Source organism: Camelus ferus, chromosome 4, assembly GCF_009834535.1.
Source record: "Camelus ferus isolate YT-003-E chromosome 4, BCGSAC_Cfer_1.0, whole genome shotgun sequence".
Taxonomy (NCBI): domain Eukaryota; kingdom Metazoa; phylum Chordata; class Mammalia; order Artiodactyla; family Camelidae; genus Camelus; species Camelus ferus.
The window spans coordinates 41,783,371-41,794,607 of record NC_045699.1 but is presented as its reverse complement, the minus strand read 5'-3'; the positions used below and the strand labels follow the sequence as shown (position 1 = coordinate 41,794,607).

Sequence of the window (11,237 nt, the reverse complement as noted above, 5' to 3'; positions counted from 1 at the left end):
AAAAGTGCTTTTCCAAACCAAAATGCCAGCCTATAGACCCTTTTTCAGAAGACAATCCAGAGGGATTTTTTTGCCTAGAATGTTCAAAGAGAAGGTGGTTAAAAAGTACATTCTAAACACATTCATGTTTTGGGGAGTGAGAGAAGGGAGGTCTGTGTGTTCTTTTAAATGTGTAAGTAATAGAGAATAAATAGAACATGTCCTTTTGGTTTGTTTAGTTTTCAAATCATTCCAGCGCAATTTGCAGTAAAAACTGCTTTCATTTTTAAGTGATCAAAGCAGGGCATGATCCAATCAGGTCAACAACAGCAACAAGCCAGAACAATGCAAACATGCCTAAGCTGCCTGTTTACTAAAGATGTCCACAGAAGATAATAATGTGCACGTCCCAGGATATTTAAAGAAAAATAAATATATACGAAGGAAACCAGTTCCAAGATGACTGGGAGGCAGGAGAACATTTGAAATGAGCAGTTGTCATTGACTGCCATCATTGTTTTTAATTATAACTGAGAGTAGTAGTTGAAATGTGTTCTTTCTTTTTGCTTTCCCTTCTCTGGAATTTCTCTTCCTTTTCCCCAAAGGGCAGTTTACTGCTGAGGAACCTAATTTTCTTTGAGTCATAGAGGCCTTTCTTGGCCCTGGGAGGGAACTCCTGCATATTAACAAAATGCTCTGGCTTCTCACGTGTCTATCTGGGTGTCAGCGGGGCAATAGGACTCAGCCAAAGGTTAAGCAGGCCACCGAGAGCTCAGCTCTGAGCGTTTGATTTCTTAGTCACACCACATTTATTGGTTGCTGCCCTGGAACAAGGATAATGGCCGCAGTGTGTCTGCTTGCCAAGTACAAACAATGCTGCCCTGTGGAGAACAGAAGTAAAAATTAACTTTAAGGGGACTGTATTATTGGGGATTTTTAATCCAACTCTTTCAAGCAGTTGCATGTTCATATTTTCACATGTCCCTTTCAAAAATATTTTAATTCACAGGGAGCCTGTAATCACGGAAGGTTTAGACCTAAAAAGGCATGAGTGACTGCTTAGAGCCAATGGATGAGTAAAAGGCCAGCAGAATGCCCAGCACATAGTAGGCCCTCAAGCAATGGCCACCATGATCAGTACACCCTACAGCAGCCTCTTCTGTTTGTAGTGGAGGAAACTGAGACTGAGAGAGGTAAGTGATTGACTGAGTTTACAGACTTCCCATGGCAAGGACTGTTGGAGTCTGTGTCTTTGGCGTGGGCATCGCATCTCCTGCTATAATTTTTACATGTAAATTTTTTATTTTAAAATCGTTCTCTGTTGGTACCATAAAGGAATTGCTTTATGAATGAATTTCCTGGGGAAAATGAGCAATAGGACCTATCACTGACTTCGATCCTTGGCAGTTTATGAAACCTTGCTACAGAGGTACCCTCCAGTGAGTACGCTTGTTAAGTAAGAGAGAACAGTGGTTAGGGCCACCGGGTCTGGAGTCTGACCTGATTCTCAATACTGCCACTTTCTGCTAGCTTTGTAACCACAGGTAAGTTGTTGAGTCTTTCTCTGTCTCTGATTCCTCCTCTGTACAGTAGGAAAATTAGGACTACATTACAGGGCTGGTGGGAACATTAAATGAAATAATACAGAGAGCATTTTGGATAGTATGTGAAAAGCGGTATAGTGCTAATCAAGGGTAGGTGCCATTAATATTACTTTTGTTGTTATGTTAGTTATTATTGTAGAATAGCATTTGGTTAAGGTGGGTTGTTCCCAGGGTTTGGTCTGATAAGTGCAAGGACTCCTTCTTTATAGGGTGTCTCACCTATAACCTGATTCATGGCATCAATTTACTCATGGTTGTCAGCATATCCGGTGACCAGTAGGAAATACTTTCAAATATGGTTAAAGCAATTGAACAAGTAAGATCAAGAGGGTAGTCAAGAGTATAATTTGAGAAGACAATGGTCAGTGTGTAAGCATCAGAATGAGGAGGAATTATTTTACTAGGGACAGACTGAGATCATGAGTCCAAAGCTGGTGTCTCCAATACTAAATATTCTCTCTATTGTAAAAAAAAAAAAAAAAAATTAAGGGTGATAAGATAGAATTCATTGTCTCATGTAAGTGAAGAATCCAAGATTTAGGCAGGACTAGATTTTTGTGATCAAATGATGCAGTTATGTCCTGGATTCTTTCTCTCCATCTCTCAGTTCACTTTATTCTATATGTTGGTTTCTATTCCATGCATCCTGCTCATGGCAGCTCAGGCTAACATGCTCATGGTCTCAAGTCTGGCAGCAATAATGTAGGTCTTTCTCCTGTTTGTTCCAGCAAAATCCTGGCATTGGTTTGACTATGATTGGGGTAGGTGCCCATTTGTGATCTATTCATGGTGGCCCATGGGAGTCAAGATCATCATGAGTCAGGTCTGTGTTTCATTCCTACCCCCACATCCAGGTCTGGTGTTGGCCTACATGAACCAAGAGTGTAAGAAAGATGGTTCCCTCAGGAAAATGTAGGCTTTGTTCTGAAAAGATGTCTTCTGGACAGACAAAAATAACACATGTTCACTCCAGCATCCAAGTTGGAGACAGATATATTAATAGATATATCCCAAATGGGTACATTTGTAGTCATTTTGTTTCCATTCATAGTCATTCTTCCATCTTTAAGTAAACAGGCTCTTCAATTTCCCTTCCTCTCAGGACCTGAATCTTCCCAACTGCCAGGCCTTTAGTATCCACTGTTGGCTTTACCATCACCATTTCAACTGTTAGCAGAGTTGGTATGAAAAGGGTGGAGCCATAGCTAGTCAGTAAACCCAGCTGGCCATCCAGCATCCATATTGCATGTTGCCTTCAGTATATATAATGTCGGAACTTGAGGGAGCACCCCAAATGAAAGTAACTTTTCATACCCAACTTTAGAATGAACTGAGAGGGAGAGATTCAGGACTCAAGCAGAGAGATTAAAACATCTCCTTTTTTAACTTTTGAGGTTTAGGGAGTGCAGATATACAGGCTTGCTATCACTCCCCTGAATTGAACAGACACCCCCAAACTGCAGGACTGCCCTGTGGGTGGCAGATCCTGCCGCACTAAACTTACCCCATGAAAGAGGGCAGAGAGACAGAAATGTGTTTTCACTGTAAGCAGGCAGATCGCAAAGAGAAAAAGAAAGGGCAGGGAACTGTTTTAAAAGTCCTCAACTATTCTTAAGTGTAACATTATTTTAACTCTCCCTAGATCATGATTTCTCATACTTGACATGATTGACATTTTGGGTCAAATGGTTCTCTGTTTGAGGGGCTGTCCTAGGAGCACCCCCAGCCATTACCCACTAGATGCCAGTTACATCCCTCCTACCCCATTGGTAACGCATGTCTCCAGACGTTGCCAAGGCAACATCACACCTGGTTGAGAACCACCACCCTAGAGTAAAAGGGACGTAAAAGGGGGAGAGGCCAAAAGTGTTTTAGGGACATTAGGGCCTCCACATGGAAGGAAACACAGGGGTAGGAAGGCAGGCAGTAACTCTCTTGAAATGAGTAAAACAGAACAAAACAAAGAAACAAATCCACTTTGTTCAGGGGAGAAATTATCTTTCCCCTAAATTGGTACTGGTATGAAAGTGAAGAAATATTTAAGAAAGCATTCAGCAAATATTTATTGAACACACTTGCTATTTGCCTGGCACTCTTAACAGGTCTCAGAGTTGTAGCAGGTTAGAAAAAGAAGAAAGAGAAAAAGAAAGAAAGAAGGAAAAAAGAAAGGAAAGAAGGAAGGAAAGGAAGGAAGGAAGAAAGCAAGCAAGCAAAAGAGCGAGAGAGAAAGAAATAAAGAGAGAGAAAAGAAAAGAAATAGTGGGTTCTTGGACAACAACTAGGAGTTTTAAGAAGATAAATAAGCACAATATCTATTTGTCATTGACTTGAGTAAATAAGATAGACAGGACATTCATAAACATTATATGGAAACCAGGAAATTGGATTCATGAAACCGTTCAGAAAATTATTCCAGCCACTACCATGATTACTAGGATCTAAATTTCAAAGTCTGAAACAGTGGTTAATTTGATATGAAGATACCTTCAAGAAATGTATGGCTCTCAATACATTTCAAAATTCAAGTAGAAATGCCTGTACTACTATTTCTGAATTCACAAATCTGGGCATTCCAAAGGTCTCAGTCTGTGTCCCTCATGAATGTCAAGTGTCTACTCTAATTACATATAATTACCACCATATTTTAATTAATCTGTCATTTAGATCCGCAACACTGCTGTTAGTTCTCCTCCACTTTTATTCACGTTACTTTTTAATCAGGTTTCAAAGCATTTCACAAGACCACGTCTGATTAAAACCCAATAAAACTAGTATCAAGAAAAAGTCTAGGAAAAAAGAGATACCATATAATCCCAGCTGTCAACAATGCATTTTTTAAAGTCAGCAAATTACTCTGAGGTCTGGTCCTCCTAGCAACTTCTGAAGAATCTGGAAACCCCAGCATGAGTGGAGACTTTTGTTCTTTTAGGGAAAGCATTAATGTTGTCTGCAGGTCTGCCACCGGAAGGAAAATGAATGCCTAGGGCTTCCATTACTTTCTCTCTTTAATCTACAAACTCCTAACACTCCATTCTCCAGACTTCCTCACTGTTTGGGATCTGTACCATGGAGTTAGTAAAAATAATAATTATACCTCATATTTTCACTGCGGTATTCACTTTTCAAAGTGCTTTTGTATCTCTTTGAGCTTCCAGACACCCAGGAAAGGATATTATTAACTTTATTTTGATAAGAAGAAACTGAAACTCAGAGAGGTCTAAGATTTCCTGTCAGCCGTATTTAAGTTCTCTGCCGGACTGGGTCCTCCATGGTTTGGACCATTGGCTAAGTGCCCTATGCTGAGGCCCGTGAGGAGGGGGTAGTGGGTGAAATAGGGGCTATCTCAAGACAGCGGGACAGGAGAAAACATTTTGTGGGCATAGGGGTATACGGTCACGCATTTAAACTTTCCTTCACTTAGTAAATATTTACCGAGCACGTGCCATGTGTCAGCAACCTTCTAGGTATCTCAAAATGTACCACCACAGCCTTCAGCTTCTTTATGAGCAAAGGAAAAGAATCTCAGCCTCCAGTCAGAGTGTATGAGAGTCAGAATTGTGTCGCTCCCTTTAAAGCTCATAAAATTGCTGCCTCTCAGGGCGTATCTATCAGGAGACTAAAAGTACGTGCACTCAGGATAGTGTGGAAATAGATTGCTGATTGTATATTGGTTGGTTTTCTCAGCCATACTCAAATCCAAGAGCAGCACTGATCTATCATCCATAGACTCATAATCAAATCTGTGAAATGTTGTAGTTGCCAGAAGGATATTCAATACACCGGTAAAGCAGTTGGAGAGCAAATTTGGCAATATGTAGCAAAGACCTTAAAAATATACAAACTGTTTCACTTGTTTTATTTTGTTTTAGTTTCTGGGAATTAATCCTCAGGAAATACTTCTATATATGAAAAAAATCTGCTTGCATATGATGTTAAATTTTTAATTGTTTTATTATAGTGAAACATTTCTTACAAACTAGCTATCCAAAAATAAGGAAATGGTTAAACCATTGTTTTCCAAAGTGTGCTCTGGGGAACACCAACATCGTATGATGCTCTGTGGTGAAAACAGTTCCACATTTAATTAAGTTTGAGAAATGAGCACTCTAATCTCCTCTCCTGGAGCTTCTCAGGACATAACAGTGCAGATATAAAGTAACATAATAACGCAGGTATACAGTAACATCTTTAACTTTTTCCAATTGGGTGAATTCTAATCTATTTACTTTTGGACCCCAGTTTTTGAAATAACATATATTTATATTCTATGGACCTAATGCCAGGTTAAATAAATTATAATCAACTCAGAAATGATATGCAGGCATTAAATTTTATTTTTTAAAGCACATACATAATAACATGAGATGATGAAATATAATTTTATGGAAAAATAATGAGATAGAAAATCTGCATATGTATGAAATGTATATATATAAATATATGATACAAGAGATATATTATAAATGATTACACTATAATGTAAAAATGCAAAATAAAAAGACAAGAACAAAAAAAAGCAAAAGGCATTTGCCAGCATTCTGGACATGGGGTCATATTCCAGGTACTTTTTTGTTCTCATTTTCACCACTTTGCAAACTTTCAGTTACATGGTTAAATTACTTTTAAGATAAAAATATCTTTTAGACTCAGGAATAAAGGAAAATAGGCAGCCACAATAATTACTTGGGTCAAGCTGAAAAATACAATTTTGTGAAGTTAGTATCTACCAATATGTGTGGATAATAAACAAATTAAATGTCCACATGGGTATGATGCATAATTTTTCTCATCCCTGGTTGAAGATCTTTCTGATTTCAGCAGCTGAAATTTAGTATGATGTATACATAAAGCATGGTTGACCAGCTCTAAGTTGAGCTGAAGATTGTTTTATTCACTCCCACCCAAGGGGCTAGGTCTAGGTCCTTACGTGTTATTTTATTCTCTCTTTTCTCCCCACTCCACCCCCTCTGGTTTTCATCCATCTCTCCTCCACTTCTTTCAGAATCCGTAAGCATTTGTTACCAAATTCCCACACCATGTCCTTCCCATCAGGGTCCACTTGACTGTACTTATCCAGCTCCCTGGAAACATGCAGCCTTTGTTTTAACTTTGCACATGCTTGCTACTTATAATAGAAAGAGACAGGAACCAAGATGTTTGCTTTTTCTAGTGAGAGAAAATAAAACAAGAAGACAATCCAAAGGAAGCCATAGTGAGATCACCAGTAGATAAACATTTCACAAGAGAAATGATAACCACTATTATGAGAAGCAAATGCAGCTTTTTTTTTCTTGGCCATAGAACTTTAAAACAGTCTCTGAAAACATCCCGTTATCCCTCAGCTAGCAGACACACATCTTCCAATATTTGACAAATACCATCTTGAATCTTTCTTAGTGCAGGTGGTTCTAACTATGTCATGCTGTTACTCTCTTCTCAGTTAAAGTCGCATTTCTTTTTCAAATTCCTTCTGCACAGAAGAAAAACCTTAGCAGATGGATTAGGGTAAAGGAAATGGTACATAATGAATCACATTTGAAACCCCAGCATGCAGATCAATATATAAATATATATAGTCCTCCTCCTCTCTGTGTTCAGTGAATTTGAGTGTTCCAGAGACTCAAGAGGCCAGAATCCTGCTGTGCTGAGAAAGCTTCTCACTGCAGCTGTGACTCTCTCCTTCAGATACTCCTTTATCCCCCTTTGCCACTGTGCAAGAAATGTAGTAGTGTCTCCTAGACCAAGCAGTCTGAGCACGTGCAGATATCAAGGTCAGAATTGTCATCCTCTAGAACTCTAGGGAAATTTCCCAGTGAGCATTTGCTATACACTGAATGTTTGTGTCCCTCCCTTGCAAATTCGTATGTTGAAACCTAATCAGAATGTGATGGTGTTGGGAGGTGAGGGTCTTTGGGAGGTGATTATGTTACGAGCGTGGAGCCCTCTTGAATGGAATTAGTGCCCTTATAGAAAGAGATCCCAGAAACTCCTCCCTGCTTCTACTGTGTGAGGACACAGCAAAAAGATGACCATTCATAAACTAGGAAGCACATTCTCACCAGAACCTGATTTTGGACTTCTAGCCTGGCAGACCTGTGAGCTAAAAAAATCTCTATTGTTTATAAGTCACCTTGGAATTTTGTCATAGCACATAAATCACATATGGTATTTTGTTATAGAAGCCCAAACAAACTAAGAGAGTATTATTATCCCCGTTTCACAAAAGGTGTGACAGTGGGTAAGTTCAAGTGATGTTGCCGAAGTTGCAGAACGTGCTAGCAGTCTAAAGCCAAACTCTAGAATAGAAAAATCCCACAGCTTTTGAGGTCAGCTGGTGGACTTGTGTTTTTAAGAAATTACTATTTGCAAAATACTTTATTAGTCTAACTGTGGAGGAAAATGTATACAGATATAAGGAAAAACGAGAGCCGTCGTGCATTTTTAATAAGAGAATAATAAGAATCCCAACATTTGACAATTTTGTGATAAGTTGTCTTCAGATTTTTAATTCTACAGTTAAGTGAATTCTGTTATCTTCTTTCCTTGATATCACTTTTGCATAGAAATCTTGTAACTACTTACAGAGTTTTGCTATCATATTTTTTTGCATTTGGGAACAAAGCTTCTTGGAAAGTTAGAGTGTGATTTGTATCTAATTGCAACACACCAAACAATTTCCATTATAAGCTATCTACAGGCCTCTGAGTTAGGAGTGAGGCTGAGATATCGGTTTCTTGCCATCAGAAGTTACAAAATAGGCAAAAATGTTGATGACTGTACACACGAGGAAAGTGTTCACTGTGACTAATAGTTTTGAAGAAACAATCTTCATGTCATAGTAGATAAAGCTGTGAGAGAGCCATGACTTCCAGGGTCAGTGGTAAAGCTGAGGGTAATTCTGGCTGCATGTGGTACCAATAACGAACAGAAAGACTGAAACATGTCATCAGGAGGTCAGGTTTTGGGGTCGCCACTTAAAAAGCTTTGGGGTGGGGATAAATTATTCCAGTAGAGAAGCTCCACCCACAGAGCATGTGCGTGTTTCATACTCACTCCTGCAGAAAATCTGAGTATCAGACAAAGCTGGTAAGATATTTGAACACACACACAGAGCAACTTAGTATTTCTTCGGTGAGTGTACTCGCCAATAAGGCTAAGAAAATCTGAAACAGTAGTGGGTGGGCCCCATATAATTTTATCAGACTTGGTGTCTCTTCTTTCTCAGCTACCACTCCACTCAATTCCTTCATCTGACGTCAGCCAGGTAGTATTGGATTGAAAAGTTACCCTGAGTTTCCCAGTGAAAGATTGTCTTCTCCATGGAAAACAAATCCGAATGGCATAGAGAAGATAGGCTTAAGTATCCAATACCTGGTTCTTTCAAAGCCCATTAAGCCTGGTGCTTAGGAGGGTACCTCTCTGCATGTCTGCGTAACTGCCTCCTTTCCTCACTTCTTAGTCTCTTTCGTGTTGCTCACATGTTGACATTAAGTGGGAGCATTTTGGCTGATGCTAGCACATAAAATTGGTGGTTGTGATGGCAAGTCTTGAAGAATGGTTGAAGAAGAATGATGAGTAAGAGCTCTGAAAATTTGTAAATTCTAGTAACTGGGATTTTTTTTTTTTTATAAACAGAAAAAATAGTTATTTCTAGGAAGTACTTTTCAGTGTTTTCCAGAGTTAGGAGATGGTGAGGAAGACAAGCAACGAGGATGTGGAAGTTAAGTGATAGGATGGCTGCAGCAGAGTTTGATCACTCCTGGGGGTAGATTTGTTCAAGTTGAACCTGCAATTTTGGATAGAGATGTCTTGGTCAGTGTATCACAACTGGCTTTCTGGAAAAAAAAAACCACAGAAGCGAATGTACTTAAGTTGTACCTTACTCAGGGAACACAGTGGATATACAAACCAAATGCTAGTTAACACCGGTAGTAGTTTTGATGAGTGTATAGGGACAGTGGCAGGTAAAAAGCCCACTAGAAGGGACATATAGAACACAAGACTTAAGAGAATGAATTTTGAAGTCAGAAAACACCTGCAGTAAAATCCTACGGACGAATCATTTACTGAACTTCTCTGAGACATAGTTTTCTGGCAGGTAGAATAACAGTACTTCCTTCATACACAAGGAGAAAGCAGAACTAAAAATCAAGTCCTGGTTTGCGGTGTTTGTGATTTCCATGGTGTACTCTCATCGTGGCTGATTTCAGATCACCAGCGTGATGTCACTGAGTGTAGAGCTGGAACCATGTGGTATTCCCACTGTATGTACAGATACTCTAGGCACAAATAACCTCAAGAGCATGGATACTAGTACAGTTCAGTAAAATATTTAGGAAATGATGAGTTTTGAGTATATATTACCTTTTAAAAATATGATTTATTTAATTAAAAGTTTATATACTTTGGTTTTTAAGAATAGCTGTGCTTAACCTTAACCCCCAGTGTATAAAATCCCTGAAAAGTTGACAGTTGGCTTCCATGAGCCCGGAGCAGACTCCTGCACTCCGCTGGCTCTGGCGAAATGCAAATCTGCTCTTTGGTCGAGGAATAGGGTGTCCATGGGAGCCTCACTGGACTTGACTTAGACCCAGAAACTAGCCTTGTTCGCCCTAGTTCACAGATGTTAACACTTACACAATTAGCGTCTTCAGTTTAAAAACAACAGTGGCAGAGATTCCCTCAGGCTATACCGAAAATCCCGAGATCTGCCAAACCTTACCCAGATGCCAGCAGCCAATAACTGATGATGGGATTAGGAAGGAGAGTGAAGAAATGTTACTTGTTAATTTATGATTGTGAAGACCACACACCACGACAAGAAACATTATGTACAGATGAAAGGATTCCTGGCTTGGAGAGAATTCACATCTTACTGCCTTTCTTCTGCTCCCTGTAGCTCCACCTAAGGGCTTCCTATTCGCTTTTTCCTAATCGAAAGCCCATCAATGAAGTGTCTTCACAAAAACTCTGGCAACTGCGGAGTTCTCAGGAATCAGCAGTCGACGAAGGCATTCCAGTACCATGTCATGCAGGCTGTTAAAGAAATCCAGCCCTGGTGATAATGTGTATATTCATTCTGTGCAAATGATTAAGTTTAAAAAACCATACAATGAATCATGGTAGCAAGGCCAGACTTGCTTTGATTAACTACACTGGTATAATGAAACCCAACAGAGCAATCAGTGAAACATTTCACGCCAAGTGTAAATCTTCTTGAACTCGGGAGGAAAAAAAAGCATGTTAGGCAATGAGAGGAATACAGGCGTAGAATACAGCCGCGTTTCACATAATGAGAGTAGAGGTGGTTGTAAAGAAAAGGGAATGTTACAAAGTTGTTAGCTGTGTTTGGCAAGAATGAGTCATTTAAAAAGTGTCAATCATGATAATCCAACATATTTTTAATCTAAAGGTCAATAGAAGCAGCTTCTCAGGTGGTACAATAGTTATGCCAAATATGAAAGCAAGCGGTTGTAAGATGATTTCAAGTGTTACTGCTGTACCATAATGTGTCTTGGAGAATTAATCTCAGCTCTAAATTGAAGAGCAAGGATTGATTAGGTAGAAGAATTTTTATTAAAAAATGTACTAAAATAGCTGGTGACACTCTCATTCCAACCAAAGTGCTCAGTGGAGTTCTTATCGTTCAGATGT

General features: G+C 39.3%; 1 long non-coding RNA gene across 1 annotated transcript in view; it reads left to right on the top strand.

Moving 5' to 3' along the window:
- The first annotated feature begins 674 nt into the window (after nt 1-674).
- LOC116663176 overlaps nt 675-11,237 on the top strand; it is a 75,531-nt gene continuing 64,968 nt past the window's right edge. The window contains exon 1 of the long non-coding RNA XR_004319300.1: nt 675-1,172. This is a non-coding gene — a long non-coding RNA (uncharacterized LOC116663176). The remainder of the gene's footprint in view (nt 1,173-11,237) is intronic.